This window comes from Pogona vitticeps, chromosome 4 (assembly GCF_051106095.1).
Source record: "Pogona vitticeps strain Pit_001003342236 chromosome 4, PviZW2.1, whole genome shotgun sequence".
Taxonomy (NCBI): domain Eukaryota; kingdom Metazoa; phylum Chordata; class Lepidosauria; order Squamata; family Agamidae; genus Pogona; species Pogona vitticeps.
This window is the reverse complement of record NC_135786.1, coordinates 175,774,945-175,799,875: the sequence shown is the minus strand read 5'-3', so window position 1 is coordinate 175,799,875 and position 24,931 is coordinate 175,774,945. Positions and strand designations below refer to the sequence as shown.

Sequence of the window (24,931 nt, the reverse complement as noted above, 5' to 3'; positions counted from 1 at the left end):
CACACACACACACACACACACACACACACACACACACACACACACACACACACACACACACACACACACACACACACACACACACACACACACACACACACACACACACACACACTCGAATTCCCTTGTATGGAGGTTGCCAGGAATTAAGGGTTTGTTTAGACATTTACACTTTAAACATCTAACCATCATTATACTGGTTGAACATGCTTATTGGGGAGGAGGTGGTATGTGGGTTGCCAAATCTGCCACTATTCCATCCCACCAGGACTCCTGAAGCTTTGGTGAGCTGCCACTGCTTCAAACAGCTGCCCAAAATGGCAGCTTGCTCAGTGCATGATTCTGGCAGATCCTCACAGCTAGACCCTATGAGAGAAGTTCCAGAGAAAATCAGTTGTGCCAAAACATGAGCAAATGTTTCTAGCTGCTGCTGTTCCCAGAAAGCATCTTTGGCGGTTGTGAGGGTTGCTCTGGCAGCATTTTCCTACTACTACTTGGCAAGCTGGTGCCTTGCTTTCATCCTCATCCTGGATGTTAGATGGTTGACCGACACTGCTACCTTTTAACTCATCTTCTGGAATGGAGATGAGAAAGGAGATAAGTTTTTCCATCACATCCAGTGTGTCTCTTTTATCTTCCTTTTGGCACCTTTGTCATTTCTCTGCTCCTTATCTTCATCCTCCTCTTCCCACTGGGGATGGGAAAGGAAAGGAGTGTCATTGTCACAACGTAATGGGAGGAAAGCACTTTGCTTTTTGCCTCAGGTAGTGGGAGAATTTACATCAGACCTGCGATCACAGTAAGTGTACTCAACAACCCCACTTACAGTCTATTTTTCGGATCTTCATACTTAAACTTCAAATGGCTAAGGGATTTGCCCTCCCACTCTGGAATAATGAAGTGAGACACAGGTGAGGGGTATAAATAGGGCCACACTATATTAAATCAACATGCCATAACTTATGGCTTAGAAACCACGGGCCCAGCCTGTATGGGTGAGTTGCATCCCTTGTTGTCATGCTGTCCCTCAGCCCAGGGAGGGCCCCAGCAGGTCTTTCCTCCCAGCACTGTAACCTCACAATCTGCAACGCCGAAAGTTCAGACCCGCTATGCAGTGCCTGAACTCCGTGGGCACTCACCAATTTACTTTCCTTCCGCACTACCCACCACGGAATGGGCACGTTTGCTATGCTCCATTCCCCCCATTCAGTCAAAAATTTTGGCACACAGTCCCCTACAATGATCCCTCAAGAAAATCCCTAAACCAGCCTCAGATAAATGAACCCCATCACCTCTATAAACCTCCAGTCAGTCCAATAGGATCTGTGGGTGTCCTATTACCAATCCTAAGCCATTAACCATTGATCTGCAAACTTCCTTATTGACTTTCCCACGTGCTCTGTTTATGTAACTAACATTGCAGTCGGCTCTTCAACCATGCTGAGGAATAACTGTGGACCAAACTATTCTTTGGTGACCTCCCTTTAAAACATTTCGAACTGGAGTGGGCTCTACCACAGATGGCACACTCATGCCTGTATCGGCATGGTTTTCTGGAATAGGAACCCCGTGCACTGAAGTCCCAGGAGACCAAGCGGGGTTGAACCACCTGCCTTACTCCAGAATGGGAACTGTTAGCCTGCCCTGTCTTCCTGATACGGTGGCCACTGTTGAACCTCTCACCCTGCAGTGGCCAGGCAGGCATCATGGTTTGAAGCCATAAGCCTGGGTGAGGTTCATCCCAATGCATGTTCGCATGTATTGAAGCTCTCATGCGGACATTTTGATCATAGGTCAGCCTTGAATGACCCGGGAAGTCCATGTAGGCCCTGTATATCAGGTCCAAATATTAAAATAAAGACAGCACATGGGATGGACCTCAACAGCTGGGAAACCCTGACATCTGAGCGTTCAGCCTGGAGGCAGGCAGTGCATCATGGCCTCTCAAATTTTGAAGAGGCACTTGTCCAGCAGGCTGAGGCAAAGAGGAAGTCCCGAAATGAGCAAAATCAGGGAGCTGGACAGGGGACAGGTTGGATTTGTCTTTGGTGTGGAAGGGATTGTCACTCTCGAATTGGCCTTTTCAGCTATGTACACCAGATGCTGTTCCAAGTCATCCATTCAGAGCACGTTACCATAGACTCTCAAGACTGAAGAATGCCTATAATCTAAGTCCTGAAGCTTATGGATCTATCTATCTATCTATCTATCTATCTATCTATCTATCTATCTATCTATCTATCTATCTATCTATCTATCTATCTATCTATCTATCTATCTATCTATCTATCTATCTATCTATCTATCTATCTATCTATCTAGACAGACAGACAGACAGACAGACAGACAGACAGACAGGCAGGCAGGCAGGCAGGCAGGCAGGCAAGCAGATAGATACGTAGATAGATAGATAGATAGATAGATAGATAGATAGATAGATAGATAGATAGATAGATAGATAGATAGATAGATAGATAGATAGATAGATAGATAGATAGATAGATAGATAGATAGATAGATAGATAGATAGATAGATAGATAGATAGATAGATAGATAGATAGATAGATAGATAGATAGATAGATAGATAGATAGATTATTCTCCAATTCCTTCTGCCTTTTTCTTTTTTAAAAAAACAAAAACAAAACAAAATTACTATAAGCAGGCTCCGATGGGGATCAAAGCTGATCCCAACACGACACTTCAACCTTGGGGAGTGCCAATGCGCCCCCGCAGCTCCCTCGCTACACAGCAAAAAATCCCTGTAGCGCTGAACACAGCTGCTGCCAGGGAATGCATGCCTCAAAAGAGGCTGAGCATGTGTCCCCTTCCCGTCCTTTTAAGGACGCTCCCCCTCCTCACGTGTAACTACAAGAATAGTGTGTCTCATCCTATTGCAAAGGGAGGGCAAAGGAGCTTCGTTCAGCGACAAGCACCAGCAGAGCTGACATTCCAGGTGAATGGAATCATTGTGGGAGTGACGGTGTGCATGCTCCCCCCATCAACTAATTAGGCCCACCCATCCAAGAATTGAGGTAAATACCTGCATAAGGTTCTCTCACTTGACAAACAATAGAACACCCTCCCCCCATTTCCTGAGATCTGAGATCATTGAAATCAAACTGCTGATATATACAAAGGACATGCGCCAGAAATTAAATAGAAAAAAATGAAGGTTTTATAAAGCTGCTGAAATTTCTCAGAGAATTGCACATATTGTTAACTTACAATAATAACCTTCTTTCTGCATGTCATAGAGGAATTCAGTGTCTGTATCCCAAAAGGACAATGTATGTCTTTTTCATACCTGTTTTCCCCCAAATATTTAAAAATCTATTTTCTTTAGTTATCAGTCATAGAGTCATAGAATAATTGAGTCCCATAAGGGCCCATAAGGCCATGGAGGCCAACCCCCTACTCAATGCAGCAATTCAGGTCAAAGCAGATCTGACAGATTGTTGTCCAATTTTCTCTGGATTTTGTTTTTTATATTTGTTTCTTGTGAACAATTAAGCTAATGCTAATATTTGGGCTTGCCAAAATTAAACAAGACATTTGAATCAGTAAAAAAAAAAATAAGTGGCTAATATTTCTGACTCAAAAGGATAATATGCCATATCACCTTCATGTTGCATTTCATTATGTCAGGATTTAAAAGACTTCTCAATCTCACTTGTATCCATTTTGAAATATTGGTGAACAATTCTTAACAGGAAGTAGGGCTCTGCATGAATTCCCCTCTATATAGTTAGAGGCCAGTTCAGGGCTTTCAAAAGTATCCCTCCTTTTTTCGAGTAGTTTGTTCCCAATTAAGTTTGATTTGTGCCCCAAATCACATCCCAGTAACTTTCCCTGTAAAATTAAAATCGCTAAAAGGTTTTTGACTTTTTTGATCAAAAATGTGTGAAATTGGGACACATGATAGATCCTAAAGGGGGAGAACTGCTGAACTTCAGACTTGCTGGCATTAGAACCATCCATAGTAGGCACATCTGAGTTTGCTTTGTTTAACATGAAGAAATTTATGCTCCATCTGATTTGATCTTTGCCCTGAATCAGAATCAGTTTGTAAATCTGTTTGCTCATCCTGGAAATGAATCTGGCCATTCTGCTTTAATCTGACCTTACACAAATCAGCCCAAATCAGACCTATTCAGTTTGAAACTTGCCATTCAGCCAAAGCTGGCACATGTCCCTAAGCAAAAACACGCAACTAAACAGGGAAATATTGGCAAGTATGCATCAGAATAGCATGCATTGCTCTGACATATCACTGCATTCTAAATTCTAAAACAAGGCACTTATAATGAGGACTTCAAAATGCATACAAAATGAAACATTTCTCCAAATAAAGAATATTATATATGACTAAGTGAGGCATTTTGTGATCATGTCAGCAATGACGGTGGTAGCAGTACATTTTCTATGAAAGAAACAACATTTATGTGTTGTTGTTGGTAAATATTATGAATATATATCTTGCTCAATTGCATACTCTGAGGATGCTTTAGCTGCCAGTGCAAACATTTCAGTATGTTTTTCGTAGCCAGTAAAAGTTTATTCCCAATACATCTTTAGTCATCAAACAATGTGTGATGAATCCTGGAACTGCTGCCAATTTTGTCAAGATTTCACTGATGGACTCCAGTTAGCTAAGGGGGAAATGTTGTTAGTAATTCCACCACCACATAATTGAAGAGTTGTAATTATTCATAACTAGAGGCTCATTCCCACTTGTTAGTTATCATTTAATCTAATTCATTAGCCTCCATAAACTATGAATACTTGTGTTCTACTTCCATCCAGGGACAGCTGGCTCAGAAATGGCAATTGGGATGGTGTCATTTAAAATTTAAAAAGGAAGAAAAAAATTAGAAAGCACCCAGATGATCACTTCTTATTTTACTTCATTTTTTAATTGTTTGGAAGAGGTGGCTTAGAGGATCCCCAAAGTACTCAGTACAGAAAAAAAAAACACAACAACCCTTAATTCTTGGCAAACTCCAGGCTTTTCAACACTTCCTTCCTTGCTTCCTTCCTTCCTCTCTCTCTCTCTCTCTCTCTCTCTGTGTGTGTAAAACAAAAATGTCTTGGGAGCTGCAAAAATGTTTCTAAGGGCTTCATATTGCCCATCTCTGAAGCAGATGGACAGAGACCTGGGGCAAAACACCTGCTTTCTTCAATGTTTATTCCTGACTGCCTCTGCCAATTTAGCATCTATGAATAAACACTTTCCAGCCGATACTTTCCACCCAGTCAGCTTGCCAGTAGGTAGAACCGAGGGTTATCCCAGTTTGATTCCATCTAACCATGTATGTGATAGAATCACTTCCTCTCTTTGTTTATCTTAAACTACAAAATGGCAGCTTAACTTTTGCTTGGCAACATGCCTGCCTATTGCAGAACACATTATAATGTTCTCTTATCCAAGTCAGTAGTAAAAATATCACTTATCCCCTTACTTTGCAATTAATTTTTCACCAGTCAAGTCATATTCCCCACATATCAAGCTGTTGCCTTAGCAGTGATCTCATGAAACTGCTGAAATACAGACATTTTGTAATTATTTTGGAACCACTCACTTTTGGACCAATTTGTATTTCCCAAATTTAATAGGCAGAGCATGGAAATAGTCATGTTGCACCTGTCATGTGGCTATTAATGATGATGAACGTGTTGGGAAAACAAGACTTGGCAATCCCCATTCAGTATTACAAACACAACTGGATATACATTGATTCAAAGTCAGCTTTTAAGGGACTAACCCCTCATAACCTTGTGCCTACCCGAATGAGCATTTGTGTTCTTCTGCTCTTTCATTTTGTTATAATTACAGACTCTTTTTGCTGAATATACAAAGATATCTGTTAGTTTTGGGAAACTATTACCAAACAAACTTCCTGTAGACTTAGGATTTTTCTGAAAATAAGAGAAAAGGGAAGAAGGATATTGCATTTGTTTTTTTAGAGAAAAAAGAGATAGAAGGGATGTTTGATGGCAAGTGTAAAATATTTCTAACTGCAGAAAATGTGGTTACTAAACTATCTGAAGACTATTCTATTCATTTGCTTTGCTCTTCTTACAGAAGCCTCTTTGCTTTACTGTTGAGGTGTTTCATTGCTCTGTACAAGGTCTAAGAAGTTTCTGGTTACACAGAAATTGCATCCTTCTCATCTTGCAGCTGGATGGCAAATGAGCCACACAGACTTGTGAACTAAATAACATGGCAGATTAAACCAGACTTCAAAATACAGTGCTTTCTAATTTGATGTGTACAATAACACAATCAATGGGAGGAATTTGTCTCTGCATACCTGGAGCTCAGATCATTTGCTGGAAAACAACACAATCTCTACCATTTCATCATTTTATCTGCTGGTGATTCATCAGTGACACAAATCATACTGAAGGATGAAAAGGGACTCTTGTGCCCTTTTCTATCATTTGCTTAATAGAAATAAATTGTGGCAAATCCATATTTCTAATTTTCAGATGATGGAGAAAGACTTTTGCTTGTGAGCTTTTTTTTCCAGAAGTACAGGTCTGAGTTGACCCAAATCTTGGCCTTCAGTTTTCAAGAAGTAAGCAAGGCTGTTAGCGGCTGGACATTTTTAAAGCAACTCATTCATAGGACTGCCAGAGTTCGGAGGCAACTTGACAGCACATGACAACATTTCTGAGTGATGTTGAACAATGATTTTGCTGAATAAGGCTTCATCTCGATATACTGCTATTTTGTTGTAAGTTAAAAACAGAATTGTAACTGATTTTCAACACTCTTGGGAAACACTGTACATTTTCCCCATGTGCATTCCACGGTTTCATACACCATAATCACTTCTGTCTTTTTTAGGGGATGTAATCTTGATTTACCAGGCAGCTGAACCTACCCTAGCTCAGCATGCATCTCTTTGCAGGGGACATTTTTATTATTCAGAAGATACTTTTATGAACTTAATAAAAATGTTTCCTGACTGGTAAAAATGCCCTCTGCATTTTTTCAGCTGTGAGAATTTCATAATAGTAAAAGGCATAAAACAGCTGTTTTAACTGATTTTAAGTAACCCTGAAACACCAATTTAATCTGCCTGGATAGATTAGTGAGTTGGAAAATTTGGCTGTGGAATCAGTGTCATTGCAGTGCTCAGGAGTAGAGATGGGGACAAAGAAAAAAATGGCAATTCATTTTCATCCGTTATTCATCGAGGTTAGCGGATCAACGACTACGAATACACAAATATTCTTTGATGAATCAACAAATCAATCTGTTGATTCATTTGCATTTTAAGTTGCTATAACACTGGACCCCAACCACCTAGAGACACCCAATTTCCAAAGGAGCTTTTTCAGACCCTTTTGTACAGCTCCTGAAAGATTGGTGAACATTGGATCACGGACTCCCAAGTTATATCGTCAGAAAAAGGACCCCTCAGGAAATCTCCCCCCAGGTACTTAGAGACTTCAGAATCACATCACAGCTTCCTATGTCTTTTCCCAACACGCCTTCCAACATTGGTGAAGACTGACTATCAGATATCCAAGTTACTCACCCACAAATTGGGTCTCCCCAGGACAGTTTACCACATGGCACAGAAGCCCATTCTGCCTACCGGCTGCTGATCAACTGATCGGAAGCCGATGGGCAGCTGCCATCCCACACAGGCAGCCATCCCAACAGCCTACCCCCACACCCTCTTCCTTTCCCTACCTTAGCCCCTACTCCACTCCCACTGGCACCCCCTTACCTTAATAGCTGTTGCCAAGGTCTCCATCAGGCTTTCGCAGCCACGGCATGTAAAAAGAGAGACTGGCTGCCCTTTGCAAAGATGGCAGCTGTGGCTTCATTTAGGGTAGGGAAGCTGCAGCTGCTATCTTTGCAAAAGGCAGCCTGGATTCCCTTAAGGCAGGCTAAGGCAGCCAGACTCCCTTTTTACATGCATGGTTCCAAAGCCAGAAGACCTCGGCAGCAGTGATTAAGGTAAGAGGGTGTCGGTCGGGGTGGGGTGGGGCCTGAAGTAGGGAAAGGAAGGGCTGGGAGTAGGCTGTGGTATTGGGTGGCTATGTGGGGTGGTGGCTGCCTTTCTGCCACTGATCAGGTGATCGACAGCCGGTAGGCAGAATGTTGTGTTGTTGTTGTTTTTTAATACAAAGGATGAATAAAAATGGGTAAATATTCATCCCTTCATATTTGTGGGGGTTTCTAGAACCCACAAATACAGATCAATGAATATTTAATGAATTGGCTATATTTGTCGGAAAAAGCGATCCGTTTTTATATTTGTCCCCATCTCTAGTCAGGAGTTCAATTTCTTGCAATGTATCCAAGGGGAAGAGACTTGGACAAGCTGCATGGTCTCAGAGTGCCCCCAGAAGCAAATGGTATCCCACTTCTAAAAAATCTATACAGTATATAGAAACCCTAAGAAGGGTCACAATGAGTCAGAATTCACTAGCCAGCAAGCAAGTATTATGCATTATTGGGATACTGCTCTAACTGTATTTTACATTCATTTTATAAAACCCTTTCCATTCAGTGCCATTTTAGCACGATGGTATTGACAAGCAATTGTCTTGTTATTATTATTTTTACAAATAGCATTCTTAGTGTCAGGGTGCTAATTTTTAAAACATCAAATAAATTAAGATGATGCTGTCAACACTGACAAATGGCAGTGAATGGGGGGTACGTTATGTCCTGATATAGCAACAAAGTAAGCAGTATCTTGCTTTGATTCTGTTTCAAACCATCAGAATGCCGTATAAGTGCTTGGGAAAAAATGGGGGGGGGGGGAAAGGTGATGAAAAATGGCTCCCACTGCAAAAGTTTCAATGAACACATGCTGGACCATTATGAGTTATTTTGCTCAATAGGTCACTGTCCATGTCAAAACAATGTATCTGAAGGACTGAAGTGAAGCACTAGGGCACCTCTGCCTGTGGAGACTGCATTATTCTTCTGTCATTCTCAAAAAAGGATTCATTTTTTGAGAAGGGTAGAAATAGCAGCATGGGAAAAACACAAAAGGATTAGAAAGGGATGACAAAATGCTGGTAATACTCTTCCCCAGACAGAGTGATTCCTTAATGGATCCCCCTCTGGAATCCTAGGTGGATTATTTTTCGGATCCAGTGAGACTCTTCTTACATTCTTGTTGCTAACTTATCAGTTACACATTCTTAACTAGACTTCATTTTTATAGATTTCTTTCATTACTATTTACCCATTCCAAAATACTCCTTTTTAAAAAAAAGCATTTCCTATATCAACTAATTTAATCTGATGCAGAACTTGACAAGTTATTTTTCGTAAGTAATTCATTGTCTAATCCATTTTAAAAGAGTAATTCATTCTATCAGCATGAAATCTTCTTGTGCAGCTCCATGTGTGCAACAGGGAAAATATCATCTGTTTACCACTGATGAAAGCCTCTTTTTCTTTTTGGTCATTTCAGGGTGCATGTATCACACTGTGTACAAGTTGCCTGTCCCCTGAAATAACTTTTAATCAATGTAAATTTGCCTTTGACCAGAGGTGCTTTGCCACTGCTGTTGACATCCTCCCTACTGTACACACAGAACTGTGCAACAGGATTTCAGTCTAAGATTTTAAAACTAACTTCTTCCATTGCTCATTATGATACTTGTTAAACTTCTGGCAATTTGTTTTGAAGATTCTTCTTTGAAATTGATAAGAGAATGTCACAGACTTTGAAAACTCCACTCAATATGCTTGAAAACTAAATAGAACATGTTACTTGTTTTAAAAAAATCCCACCCTGATGCTATTTGAATACCTGTACATTTGCTAATGCCCCCCCACAAAAATCAAAAAAAGTCACTCATTACAGTAATTCATTATTTGTACCTAATTGCAGGAACTACCTAAAGTGCACTTTTCCATCATTGACTGAAGTGTGCTTGTGTGTATTTTTCCAACTGTAACCATTTTAATGGTTTTGTGATATTATGTTACATGTTGTATCACATGTTATTTCTCTCACAAATGTACAAATTCTCTCATGGTATGGGGCATTTCTTCTAGCAACAGATCTCAAGAGATGGGGAAAAGTTAATATGAGTATCAAATGAAGCACTATGCCTAAGAAACAATCTTCTATCTCTAAAGGAATCCCAGGCTGCCCACTTCCCATTATTGAAGGAGTGCAATGATGTAGAGGACCAGCTGTCATCATCTCTCCTCTCTCCTGTAATCAATTCCCCTATCCACTATGCTTCATCTTCTGTGGCATGTGCCACATTCTTCACCTTCTTTCGCCCTCAATTTCTTTTGTAGACAGTGATGAGTTACCATAGGTCTATGACAGTCCTTGGTTGTGTTTTAGCTATTTGGAGCTATATAGCCCCAAAGAGTATATTCTGTCCCCTGCCATCTTTCATATGAAAGTTATTTCTTGAGGAAAATTTATCCTAGCAAGAGTTTTTCCAGCCATCTTCTATTGCAAGTGCTGCAATGCCAAGCCCAGTATGCATCCAGAGAAAGATGTCATTCAGAAAAGCCTTGGGGCTACTTTAGTTGTCATGTGGGACCAAAGTAGCCCTTGGCTGACTCCAGAATCAGTGAGCTATAAAGATGGCTTGAAGCTACTTTCACAACCTTCCCTTCAACTGCTTCAGTTTGATTACAATCACAGCAGAGGCTCCAACCCAATTCATCAACTGTTTCCCTTTTTTCCTGCTCAGAAAGTGAGCATGTCCTTGAGTACAGCATAATAATAAAAACTATAAACAAAGCCTTACCTATCGCATGGAATAAACACTGAAAGCTTCAAGGGTTTTGCCATGAAACCCTTAACATCTTAGCATAATTTCTCATCATCCGGTGCTGCATCGTTCATGCCTTTGTGAAATGATGTACGGAACCTCTTCAATACCTTTCTCAGAAGAATGTCATGACAATCAGAAACCTCACAAGTAATGCTATTGCATAATTCTAATGAATCCTTGAGGGAGTCTGACATTAAAAACTGAAAGCAGCATCTCACTGTGCCTGTCATCACAGTTCAACTAGATAATAAACCAATTTTGGGGACATAATGTTCTCTAGACCTAAACTATTCAGAAGTATTTAACTTTTACTGTACTTCTAAATTTTCCATTTCAGGTTGGATCACAAAATGAATTTTGCACTTTGAACATGAAATTTTACTTCAGCACTTGAAAACTGAGCATGTTAGGTCTTTTGGCTTTATTGAGTGAATGTCATCTATCAAGCACTATGTGATTTTAAAAGTTATCAGTGCTTCTGCTTTGTTCCACATCTAGCAAATGACAGCTTCAAGACAAGTATGTCACAGATGCTACTCCTCTCATCAGCTTGCACAGAGTGCTCTTGTTTCTGGAGTGACACCAGCACTTGCTATCCCGCTGCCATGTCACTGACAGCCCGTGTGCATCTTGCATCCCCATCTCTTCTTCATCATCATCATCATTATCTGGAAGAGGGGAAGACCAAAAAGAAGAGACATGTCCACTTCTGGTGACATTCTTAGGCCTCCCTCAAAACTATAGGTGTGTATGTTTGTGTATAAGTTTTTTTGGATTGCCACTCCTAGAATTCTGCCTGGGGAATTCTGGAAGATGTCTGAAAGTTTCAGTTCAGTTCTGGGAGGAGCTACTTGGAAAAAGTGTGACGGTTGTGGTCAAAACAGAAAAGGAAAGAACCTTAATATTTAAATTAAATACAAAATTTCTAATATAGATAAGATATATGTGGCGAATGTCTTGTAGATGAATTTTGAAATTCACAGAGAAGAATTTTAGTACTGAATTTGTTTCCACTTTGTGTAATTTCACAGAAATTACCTTTTCAAGAAGTGTGTACATTCGCTACTTTTCTGAGAGTCCTTTAATTCTATGAGTTCTCCGTAGACTCCAGAAGTTTTACACATAGGTTTTTTGCATGGTGTGCAAAAGATAAGTTTAGATGAAGGCTGGACACTTACTGTGTTTTGGCGGTTTGACGCAGTTCAGTAGTTCAGGCCCACAGGTGTTTCACGGATGCCCCGCATTCCGTGCCCCACCTCCTTCCATGGGTGCCCTGTCAGAATCAGCATCTCAAGCTTCCCTGCCTGCCTGTCCTCTGAGTGAGCACTTGCAAGAGGAAGAGGTGGTGCATGGAATCCAGGCACCTGTGGGCCTGATCCACCAAACCATGCCAAAATGCATTCAGTGCCAATATCTAGTTTATACATCCTAAATGGGGTATTTTAGACTTTGAAAAAAAAAAACTATCCACGAATAAAAGGTGCTTTGATGTAATCACATTAGAATGATGACTCTCAGAAATTTTACAAGGATAATATGGGATAATAGACACCAACAGGCATGTCATGGCTTCTCAGAGCCACACCGGGAAATTATTACTAAAGCTTGACATGTTCAGGAATTTGTAATTGGGAAACAGCTGGGCAAGCTGAACAATTCAGTGTTCTTCCTTGAGTGATAGATGTCTATCATTGAAAGGGATTTGAGAAATGGAGTGAGTGTGTGTGTGTGAGAGAGAGAGAGAAAGTAACATGGCTTTTTTTGCTGCCAGCACTGCCTGTTAGCAGCAGGGAGGCCAGTTTCACAGAACTGATTTTCAGAGGGGGGGGGTCTCCATTCTGATCTCTTTCTTTCTTCCTTCCCTGTAGGAGAGAATGAGAAGGAGGGGGATGAAACTATATCTCTGCAGGCTAGCTCTGAGTATAATGAGATAGAAAGGGAAATCCTGTCAAAGCTAATATTTCTCCAGTGGAAGACCTTCAAATAAAAATGGCTTGGGACTCAGCATGACAATTTGGCCTTAAATGTAAGACATCTTTTATAATATTGTACCAAATTTGTTCCTAACTTGATTTTGCAAATGCCCAGTATTGGGTGGGTGGGGAAATCTAGAGCTCATGAGCTGAACATGCTTTTCATTTATAATCAGGCAAAATCAAAAGAAAAAGATAAAACATAAAAAAGACCAAAAAAAGTTGTGACATCTAAAGACTATTATTTTTTAAAATATTTGTTTATATTAAATGTTTTAAATATAAACTTACATTAATGTTACACTAAAATATAACAGTTAATGTTTAAGGTGACAAGTTTTTGTCTTTTGTCTTTTTTACTTTTCTTTCATTTTTGCCTGATATGCTAGAACAGCTACTTAAAATTCCTCACACACATCTCCTTGCTAATTTAGACCAAAAACAGATGAAATATGTAAACACAAATTGAAACAGATTCCCCTATTTGTAGTGTGGGTCAAGCTTTGGAATTGGTATAACACTCCTCTACAACAGTGCTGTGAATTCAGTATTAGTTTGGCCTGTTTTTTCCCCTCCCTTGTTTATCATGAGAGGATGGACTTTTTTTAATTTTTAAAATTTCTTACATCTATGCGATGATGGCTAGAGGGGGAGTGTGGTAAACAAAACTGTGGCTTTTACATGACAGTGGACTTCCCATTTCTATATTTTTGTGCTGGGAGCAGCATTGAATTAGTGATGTAGTATCCCAAACTAGAGGGATAGTCACACCTGCTGATAATATCAGCATGTGGCATCAGATGACTAGTTGTACTTCTTTAATTTGATCTGAGACAATAGTGAGAGTTCATTCAGATTTTTTAAAAAATATGCAGTTATCAAAATTTCTTCATAAACAAGATGGAAAGAGTACGTGAGAGAAAGCAAAACTAACAGATTCATCTACTCCTAAGAGCTCCCTCTGGTAGCCAATATGGTTTAGTGGGCAGAGTGACAAACTAGGACACTGGAAACCTAGGTTTACATCCTCTGCTCAGTCATGGAAACTCACTGGGTGGTGGGAGGCAGAACTGGTAAAACCATACCTCAAATATCTCACTTCCCTTGAAAATCATATTATTATAAGTTGATTCCACCAGACAAAACACAGAACAGGTTACAATAGTTCCCTCATAAGGTACCACTTCAATAACAGTTATTTAATATGTCTTTGTCTTAACATTACTTTTCAAACTGAAAATATATATATTTTTAAGGGCTTGATTAGCTAGGTATGACACAAACATCACCACAGAGAAAACAAACAAAGATGGACCACATATTCCAATGGAGAGGTTATCATGATCGGACAATTGCTATAATATAGCTATAGAACAGCAAAGCTGCATAATTGGTATTTACATATGACAAAATCCATTGTCCCTATCCTTCATTCTTGGGCTCCAAATGGACCTTTGTCACTTTTCTGACCTGCGTGGTAATTTCTAACGACCATAGAAATGAAGGTAGTTTGTAAAAAAGAAAAAAGAAATTTACACTCTTTGTATACTTTATAGAATCTATGTGGAGGAGTAATTCACACAATTTAGTTTATGCAGTTGCTAACACACATACTTAAAAATAGTACAAAGATGCCACCACAGAGCAACCAGTTCCATACAGAGCTTGGAAAAGGGACTGGAAGTGGTAGTCTAAATATTAATTTTTCCAAATTTAACATCTGCAAACTAACATTTTGGAACTCTGTGACTGCTGTAGGATAAAGAAAAATGACTTTGTCTACTGTACTGGCAATCTTTTAAAAGAATAATAAGTGTCACAAGGGCAGAGGAAGCTGAGGATCAACATCCAGCAGTAGATCAACATCAACAGCAATGTTTATCCTCTGCTGGAAGGGAATCTGCCACTTGAAGTGCAATTGTTGGTTGCTGGTTAAAAACAATTCTCCTTCCAGCATCCAGTTTCATTGCTCTGACATTGTCCTATGCAATGTGGTTGTGCAGTTATCAAAGACTGGATCTCTGAGTCAAGTGACAACAAGAGACACACATCCTCCCAGCCTCTTTAATTCACTGCTATACCCAAAGGATCACTCTTTTAATTTTACATTTTCCCCATCCAGAGGAAGTGTGTCCCTATCGTATCGCTGCTTAGGGATTCTTGTTGCCTTTAAAGTAAGGCTTCAAAGCAAAACTAAGCAAAATAAAAGAAACCAGTAAGATCAAAACTCATTGTCATCATCACCTCCTTCTCCTTCTTTCAGGCAGTTTTTAACACAAAAGAGTGAACAAAAACAACCCTCCTGCATTGCCTGCCCACACCAGAAATAAGGAGACAAGACGCAGGTGATAGGTTTAACTAGGGTGACACTTTATTAAACTCATTAACTTTAACTTTCCCAAATCCTGCAGAGGGGCCAACTGTAGTGCGGATTTCTGAGTCAGGTGCAAGGAGTACCTACTTAGCCTGATCCTGACCCCCTCAGACAAGCCCCAGGTCTGTGATGTCATTTCAACAGCCTGTTCCTGGCCAGTTAACACTTGAATGACCCTCCTGGCTGCCGGTGATCCAAGCCTTGTGACTTTAGATGGCCAGTGGCAACTGAATCTCATTATACACAATGCCAAGGTACTGGTTGCAATAACACACCTGATGTAACATTTGGAACCTCCCCATTACTCCATTCTCCATCCACACTACTCATCATTATGACCTATTTAGCTGCAGTACCACCCCTGGTCAGCCCATCCTTGGCTCTCAGCACCCTAGGCTGCCCATGCAGCCATAAGGCATGTGTTCAGAGTGAGTCATTCTCATTTGATTGAGGATGCCTGCCATGTGTTCCATCCAGAAAATGGTATTGGTGTAGGAGGATGGTTTGGGCAATGGCAGCACTGAGAGAGAAACTGAGCTCCTTGTTCCTACAAAATTATCATCCATGCACACAGTTCTTCACCATTGCCCAGCCTCCAGTACTAGCAATGCCAGTAATTGCAAACTGTTTCAACAGCCATACTGACATCAGCGTGTAGGTAGGCATCCTTCAGTCTCGAGAGACTATGGTAACTTGCTCTGAACAGAAGACTTGGAACAGCATCTAGTGTGGCTGAGAAGACCAATTCAAGAGTGACAATCTCTTCCACAATGAAGACAAATACAATCTGTCTCCTGATTTTGCTGCTTCCGGGACTGCCTCTTTGCCTCGGCCTGCTGGACAAGTGTCTCTTCAAACTGGGAGAGGCCATGATGCACCACCTGCCTGCAGGCTGAATGCTCAGATGTCAAGGTTTCCCATCTGTTGGGGTCCATTCCTAAGGCTTTCAGATCCCGCTTGCAGATACCCTTATACAGCAGCTGTAGCTCCCTCTGGGGCACTTTCCCTGCACTACTACTCCATACATGAGACCTTTTGGAATCCAACTGTCAGCCATTCTCATGACATGCCCAAGCCAATGTAATCGCCATTGTTTCAGTAATGTATACATGCTAAAAATTCCAGTTCATTCTAGGACTACTCTATTTGGAAATTTGTCCCGCCAGGTGATACCAAATATGTGTCAGAGACAATGCATATGGAACATGTTCAGCTTCCTCTCCTGCCATGCACAAAGGGTCCAGGACTCACGGCAGTACAGGAATGTGCTCAGGAAACAGGCTCTATAGACCTGGATCTTGGTATATGCCATCAGCTTCTTATTAAGCCATATTCTCTTTGTGAGTCTAGAGAACATGGTAGCTGCTTAGCCAATACATTTATCCAGTTTGACATCTAGAGAGAGTGTGTCAGAGATCGTTGAGCCAAGGTACAAAAAATCATAATTCTTGTGTAGAGATGATAATAGAGGCAGGAGAGTCCACGCCCTGGCCCATGACTTGTGTTTTCTTCAGGCTGATTGTTAATCCAAAATCTTGGCAGGCTGTACTAAAATGATTCATGAGTTGTTGGAGGTCTTCAGCACAATGGGCAACAATAGCTGCATCATCGGCAAATAGGATGTCCTGCATGCATTTCAGATGGATTTTGATCTTCACTCTCAATCTGGAGAGATTAAAGAGCTTTCCATCTGATGTAGTCCAGAGATAGACACCTTCTGTTGCAGTTCCAAAAGCATGCTTCAGCAGGACAGCAAAAAAGATCCCAAACAGAGTTGGCACGAGGACATAGCCCTGTTTTACTCTGCTTCAGATGTCAAAGGGATCTGATGTTAAGCCATCAAAACTACAGTGCCCTTCATTTCCTCATGAAAAGACCTGATGATGTGAAGTAGTCGAGGTGGACATCCAATCTTGGGAAGGATTTTAAAAAGGCTGTCCCTGCGAACCAAATCAAAGGCCTTTGTAAGATCTATCAAGGCCACAAAGAGTGGCTGTTGTTGTTCCCTATATTTTTCCTTCAACTGTCTGAGGGAAAATGCCATGTCAGTGGTGGATCTATTAGCTCAAAATCAACACTATGATTCTGGATAGACTCTGTCTGCAAACTCCTGGAGCCTCTTCAGCACAACACAGACAAGCAGCTTCCCTACGACACTGAGAAGAGAGATTCCATGGTAGTTATTGCAGTCGCCCCTGTCGCCTTTGTTCTTATACAGTGACTCTTCGACTTACAAATATCCCTACTTATGAACATTTCGACTTATGAACAGCTCTGGTCGCAACATTTTGCTTTGACTTGCAAATAGAGCTTCCACTTACGAACAGAAAAAAGGCAGGGGAAAAAGGTGAGCAATTCAGGTTTCTAACTGTAGGTGGTGATGAGGCTGCTTTGTACTGGAGCTCTTTCATTCTCGGCAGTTAGAGGGTGTGTCATCAGAGGCTTGTGAGATCCTTCTGTTTCGGAGTGAGCATGTTAGTGTGTCTGTGTCTGCAGGGAGGTAAGCTGTTTTCGCCTTTTAAAAACTGTTCTGGCTGGGTTTTGGCTGGGGCGGGTATGTTTCTGTGCTGTGTTGTTGGTAGCTTTGCTGTTTGTTTCTGGAGTTTTTTCTTCTTCTTCTCAAACCTCAGCAATGGAGCACCTTCTGACTGGGCTTGCTGTGTTCTTCTTACTTTTTTGGTGACTTCTTCAGCTGGATTGGATTAATTGGTTTTCAATGCATTCCTATGGGAAATGGTGCTTCGACTTACAAACATTTCAACTTACAAACACCATTCCAATACGGATTAAGCTTGTAAGTAGAGGCACCACTGTACAATGTTACAATGTTTGCATCCTCCATATCCTACAGTACTCCACCTTCCCCCCAGCAAAGACAGAAGACTTCATACAGCTCAGTGGTGATGATCTCTTTACAGCACTTCAACACGGATGTTATCCTTCCCAGGTGCCCTGCCGGAGGCAAGGGAATCCAAGGCTGCTTCTATTTTTGCTAAAGTTGGTTCATTGTCCAACTCTTCCAAGACAAGCAGGCACTCAATGTTATTTCATGCCTCTTTAGTTACTGTATTCTCTCTAGAATATAGCTCAGAGTAGTGCTGCACCCAGCATTTCATTTGCTGTGCTCAGTCCTGGATGATCACGCCTGTAGCAGACTTCAAGGGAGCTGATTTCTTCTGTATAGGACATAAAGCGTGCTTGATACCATCATAAATTTCCTTGATGTTTCCTGTGTCTGCTGCTGTCTGTATCTGAGAGCTGAGCTGAAGCCAATAATCATTAGAACATGTCCTGGAAGTCTGTTGGACTTTGCTATCAGCAACTTGAAGGACCTGCAAGTTGCACTCACTAGGACAGGCTTTGTATGCTGCTAGAGCTCTCCTCTTTTCTTCGATGACTGGCATCAACTCCTTTGAATGGGCTTCAAACCAGTCTGCCGCCTTTTTTGTGTTCTTGCCAAATGTGGACAAGGCGGTATTATAAGCAGCGTTCTTGAAATGTTCCCGTCGTTCAGGTGCATTTGCACCAGCCAGGCCTGGAAGAGTTTCCTCAAGTGCTTGAGCAAATTCCTCCACTTTTCTCTGACTGAGAATCTTGCTGGTGTCAATATATGGTCTTCCTTCGTTTTTCATGTGATACAATCTCTTTATTCGCAGTTTTACTCTGCTACACACCAGAGAGTGATCAGCACCACAATCAGCACTCTGATAACTGTGTGTGATCGTAATACTAGGAAGGCTCGAGCGTCTAGTGTGGATCAAATTGAGCTGATGCCAATGCTTGGATCTTGGATGTCTCCATGAGACTCTTTGTTGAAGCTTCATACTAAAGAACATGTTGCTGGCACAAAGACCATAATAACAGCAAAACTCCAGCAAGTGTTGGCCATTTTTGTTCATCTTCCCAATGCCAAAGCAGCCTAGACAAGTGGGCCAAGAATTGTGATCAGCACCAACTCTAGTGTTAAAGTCTCCAAGAATGAACAGTGGCTCTCTCTCAGGGATTTTATAGTAGCTGCCAGATCGTCACAGAATTTGTCTTTGATTTTTGTTGTAGACGACAGTGTTGGTGCATATGCACTAATGAGGGTGACCAGTCCTGCTGATGAGTGGAGCTGAAAAGACAGGATTTTTCACTTCCCGCAGTAGGTGGAACAATGGATCACAGCAGAGTATTTCTGACCGCAAAGCCAACACCATATTCCCTGGTCTCATTCAATGGTTTTCCCTGCCAGAAGAATGAGAAATCCTTTTCTTTGACAGAGCCTGAGTCTGGCAATCTTGTCTCTTGCAGGGCAACAATGTCCATGTGCAGCCTACTCAGTTCCATGTTGATGACAGCTGTCATGCATCCATCACCTATTTCCTGCAGGTCATCAGAAAAGCCAGAGATCATTGTCTGAACATCCCAGATGCCCAACCTCAGGGCAGAAGTTTTCTTATGATTGTTGCATGGTGCAGGGTTATCGATCTGCTTGTTGGCTTTCACGCTAAACCCCATGCAACCCATGAGGTTAACAGACCGATGTGAGGCAGCACCTTACTGGCTGAGAACTGCCCAGCTTAAAGCAGGTGGTAGCTAGCTAGTGAGGTGCAATCACCTCTCCCACCATTGGAAGTAGCCCCTGGTGTCATGCCCTACACCAATCAAGCAGAGACCTATAACCGGTAACTGCTACTTCCCTTGTTATTTCAATGTTGTATGCAAAGCTGGAGTGTCCTCTCCAGAGCATGAAGCCTGGGTAAAATAATAAGGAGGATAGACTGTTACCCAAGCAGAAAATCCCCCCTCTCCACATCATTGAAATAATCTAATGGAAAACACCACATAGGAAGGAAAAGAAAAGAAACCATACAAATCTGGGAGGAAATCATTGCTATGCTTTGCATTTTTTTCCTACAACTCAGTGGCTGAGAGAAAAGGAATGCTGGCAGTTTCATTTCTATGGCCCTATCACTTTAAAAAAAAATTATATATTTTTCTATGAAAACAACAGGCAAATCTCCTGTTCACTGAGGAAAGAAAACCAGTATCAGGATTATAGATATTTTTGAGAGTTAAGGATATGTGAAAGGGCGGTGAAAAATAATTAAATAACTTGCTCTAATTAAATAAATACTATCTTATTTCATCTTGATTTTTCCATTTGAATAGATACAGAAACCATGCAGAAATTATGGGTACAAACCATGCTATTTCATATGTACCCCCACTTTACATATTCATAACTGCACACAGTGCTGATTGTGTTGCAACAGTTTCTCGGAATATGATGAGATATTTAAATTGTCTAAATGAGATCACACAGTTTGTATCCTATACAATAATTCCATGTAAGTCTAGCCTCCAGTGCAAGAAGGTAAATCTTGCATTAATGCATTCTCTAACAGCTATTTCACAACAGGTATGATAAGCAATATTTAAACAGTGAATGATTTGAAAAAGAAATGGGCTCTAACTCAATTATTCTGGATAGGAAATGATGGGCTGGAAAGAGTGGAAGAAAGGTGTGGGCAGAGTACAAATCATTGTTCAAAGGTCTATTCTCGTGGAGGGCATTAAACTATAGTTCCTCTCAAAGGGAAATTGTTTGCAGGGAAGACCTAGTGTTGGCTACGTTGTGTGACGGCGACACATGGGACTGACTAGCAGAACACCCTCTTCTCTGCTCTTTGCAGACAAGAACAAATGGAGGTGCAACTGGTACCAGTACTGTGATTGCGTTGCTACTGGATCTTTATGAAAACATTTTAGTTGACTGATAGGATTGCACTGCCCTACTCCATTTGCTGCCTTATCGTCTTTCAGTGCTTTACTACTTTTTCGGTGATTTTTATAATCTTCTTCTGTCTACAAAGACAAAGGAGAAGTTTTATTTTCTAAATAAAATGATATAAACAAATGCAATCAACCTTTTAGCTCTCTATTTCCATTTTATATTAATAATGCAGTTAATACATTGGGTGCCACAAGCTTATATCCATGCTTGGCCCTGGTCAATCAGTTCATTACAATACAGTAATGTTCCACATCACAGCTATTCCCATGCAGTGTGTAAGGAGTCCTCCTGATGTTAGGGATGGAGTGATATGGCCCTGCTGCCTCTTACAAACAGCTAGATCCTCTTCAAAGCAGAGCTGGAAAAATAATGCTTTTTTGTGATTACAATTCCCCAAATCACCCAAGAATTTGGGGAGTTATATATACAGTGGTGCCTCGCTTAACGAGCGCACCGTTTAACAAAGAATCCGTATAGCGATCCCTTTTTGGGGATCGCTATACGGATCAGCCCCAATCGCCGCACTCACTTTGCGACGATTGGGGCGTCCGGCAGCCATTTTGGAGCCGCCGAACAGCTGATCGGCGGCTCCAAAATGGCCACCGGACACGAAAACATCGCTGGAGGGGTAAGTTTGGACGCTTATTGGAACGCATTAAACTAAGTTTAATGCGTTCCAATAGGCTTTCTTTACCCGCACAGCGATGTTTTCATATAGCGAAGGTTAATCCGGAACGGATTAACCTCGCTATACGGGGCACCACTGTACACATATATTTAAAAGAGTAACTTTTCAACATCTATTTTAAACCTCTTTCCGTGTTGACAACTTTAAAGTGAAGAGTGCCAACATATTTGGGTACAACACTGTTCCATATGAAATGCAAGATGATTTCCCCCTCAATATCAGCTTTCACCTGACAAAGAATAATATTGCCATTTTCCCATGAGGAAAAGTTCAAAGTATCAAAAATATATTTGTTCTAATTTACAACTGAACACATTTTGTATATGGACTTTGATGCCTTTATTCTTTTAGAGAAAACATCACTCTGTCAAGATACCTCTCAGCCATATATTTCGCTAATGTCCATAATCAAGCTTTAAGTTGTTCTCTATTGACCATGAGACGGGTTGGCAAACTGTTTGTCTGCCTTTTTACTTCGGGAGTGCAGTGTTTTCCTCATCTTTTATAACTTTCTAAAAATGACTGATCCCTGACTCTATCCAATCAGTTCCTGAATGGGGCCAGTAATTTCAATGTGAATGAGACAAAATGACATGAAGAAACCCGAAAAGGAGAAGGCAAGTGTCTAAGCACAATGAATTGCATATTAAGCCACAGCTGTACTGTCTAAGGGGTGATTACTTGCATTTTGTCATCCTATGCTTATAATCTTTGCTATTGTATCTACCGAACTGTATTTTGTGCAACATTCTCTCCTGGTTAAAAAGAGTGGGTGTGTGAGGGGAAAAAAGTTTATTGCCTTCTTTTCTTTTCTTTTTTTTCATTGTACCAGTGCTCAGACAAAGGTTCTCTACTGCCTGAGGAGAGATAAAAGGAAGTGCTTCTTCCCACAGTAGACAGATAAACTGTGGATTTTGCTATCACAAAGCAAAGCAATGGGCACCAGCTTGGACCAGCTTTAAAAGGCGATTAGAAATATTCATGAACAGTAAGCTTTGCTGTTCATCATGATGGTTGTGTATTGTGCCCAGCTGGTGATGTAAGAAATACTGACTAAATTCTTTGTTCTTGTCAGTTTCAGTGGACTCAGCTGAATAAGGTGCTTAGATGTGGAATATTCATTTTGTGCCCATTTACTCTCTAATATATGATTTGACCTGTATGTCCAATATAAAATCCAGGGGGCACTGCTGACAAAAGATGGCATCAATTACACTAGAGGATGAGCCCCAAGTAATGTGGATTAGGCTTTTAGGTCTTCTGATGGTGCTTCCTGTGTAAATATAAATTCTTTATATGTTGTTTTCATGTTTTTACTGTAAGCCGCTCAGAGTACACGTAGTCTAGATGGGTGGGATACAAATCTAATAAATAAAATAAAATAAATAAAAATATGCGGGCAGAATTGACTTCTGAGTTTGCCTCAAGGCCTGGTTCCTGTGTCAGTGTCTCTAGCAGGCAGTCTGTTGTTACTGGCTAGAATTATTTTTAGGTTGGGTGGCTGTCTGTATGCCAGCAAGGGTTGCCTACCAAGGCCTGCCAGAGACTTGTCATGTAGCACTTATAAGAGTAACTGATTTTATTTTGCACAAGCTTTTGTAAAAGCACACTTATTCAGATGAATGAAGTAATCATGCCTGCACCTCCTATAGCACCTATGACAGTATCATTGTATAAGTCTTTCCATTGTTGCAATGATTTCAAGCAACATCAGCTTCTCTAACTCTTCAAGCTCTATTACAAACTCTGTCTTCGTTGCTATGACTAACATTTTTACAGAGCTTAGAGTAACAAAGATCTGTGGCATATAAGATTTAGATCTCCAGAAACCTGGAAAGTCAGAATATTATAATTTTAAAGGAAGAAAATTATAAAACCTGCATCTCTTTTCCATCACTGTGCTGGGATGGATGAGGAACAAGAGACTGAGGCTGAACCCGGACAAGATGGAAATCCTGCAGGTGCCCCCCCCCAGTGTCTGTGGTCTGGGTGCATCCCTATCTCTCTCTTTTTTTTTTTTTTTTGAGGGGGAAGGATGAGGTCCGTAGCTTGGGTGTGCTTTTGGACCCATTGCTATCAGTGACATCTCAGATAGTGTCTGTCATTTAATCTGCTTATTTCCCCCTAAAGCAGATTGCCCAGCTATGCCCCTACCTTAACACCAGGTCCCTCACCATGCTGGTCCATGTGCTAGTAATCTTGAGATTAGACTACTATAATGCCCTCTATGTGGGGCTGCCCTTGGGACTGCTTACAGAGATTGCAGTGGGTCCAGAATGCAGTGGTCAAACTTCTGAGTGGGGTTAGAAAATAACAACATATCTGCCCCCACCCTGGCCGCCTTATACTGGCTACCCATTCGCTTCCATTCTAGTTTGAAGGTTATGGTACTAACCTATAAGGCCTTAAACAGTTTGGGACCTTGATATCTGGCCAAGCATCTCTTTCCAGTTTGGTCTGCCCATCCTATAAGGTCGTCGCAGCAGAGCTGCTGAGAGTTCTGACCCTGAGAGAGGCCCGGAAAACAACCACTAGAAATTGGGCCTTCTCGGTGGTAGCATGACAATTATGGAACTCCCTTCCACCCAAAGTCCACCCAGCCCCTTCCCTGGGCACATTCAAAAAGCTACTAAAAACCTGAGCATTTAGACAGGCCTTTGCTGAACAAACTATACTCTGATACAATAGTGTCCAATAATATAATTTCTATCATACTGCCATGCTCCATGTTTTTTTATGCTTTTAATTGTATTTACTGTATTGTAATTTTACCCTCACTTCACTTTAGGAGTTTTGATTTTCACTCCTATGTATTAATGTTGCTATTTGCTATTTTGTTACTCTGTTGTTTTTTATTTGTTGTAAACTGCCCCAGAGTGGCCTTGGCTGCCAGATGGGCAGTATATAAATCAAATAAATAAATAAAATAAATATGACTGGCCATCATTTGCAACTGCCATAGTAGAATAAACTTCCTTGGCTAGAGCTAGCCACTTGTTTTGAAATTACTATAGCAAACTATTTCTGTGAAGATTCTCAGTCATCCAGGTAAGGTTATGTGGAAGTTGAGTCATGGCAACTGGACTCCAAGTAGCTTCTTCAGTCTGAGGAGAGTTGGTAGGAGACTCTCGATATATCCTCCATGTTGGTTTCACTTTCCCTTGGTCCTAATAGGCTTGTTAGAACTGGAGGATGAGTGAAAATCCTACTTCTGCAGATCTACTCCACCCATTATCATGGGTTTTTAACAGTGGTCTTTTTGATGTGTGGTCCTGATCTTTCTGGGAATGGATGAAAGGGCAGCTTGATAAATAGGGGACAGATTGATTCTA

General features: G+C 41.0%; 1 long non-coding RNA gene across 2 annotated transcripts in view; it reads right to left on the bottom strand.

Moving 5' to 3' along the window:
- Positions 1-24,931, bottom strand: part of LOC144588538 (uncharacterized) — a 132,263-nt gene that overhangs the window by 6,678 nt on the left and 100,654 nt on the right. The window contains exon 1 of one of the 2 annotated variants that reach the window (XR_013544145.1): positions 560-687. The exons of the other annotated variant lie outside the window; for it this stretch is intronic. This is a non-coding gene — a long non-coding RNA (uncharacterized LOC144588538). Of the gene's footprint in view, positions 1-559; positions 688-24,931 lie in introns of those variants that run through there. 2 annotated transcript variants of the gene reach the window in all.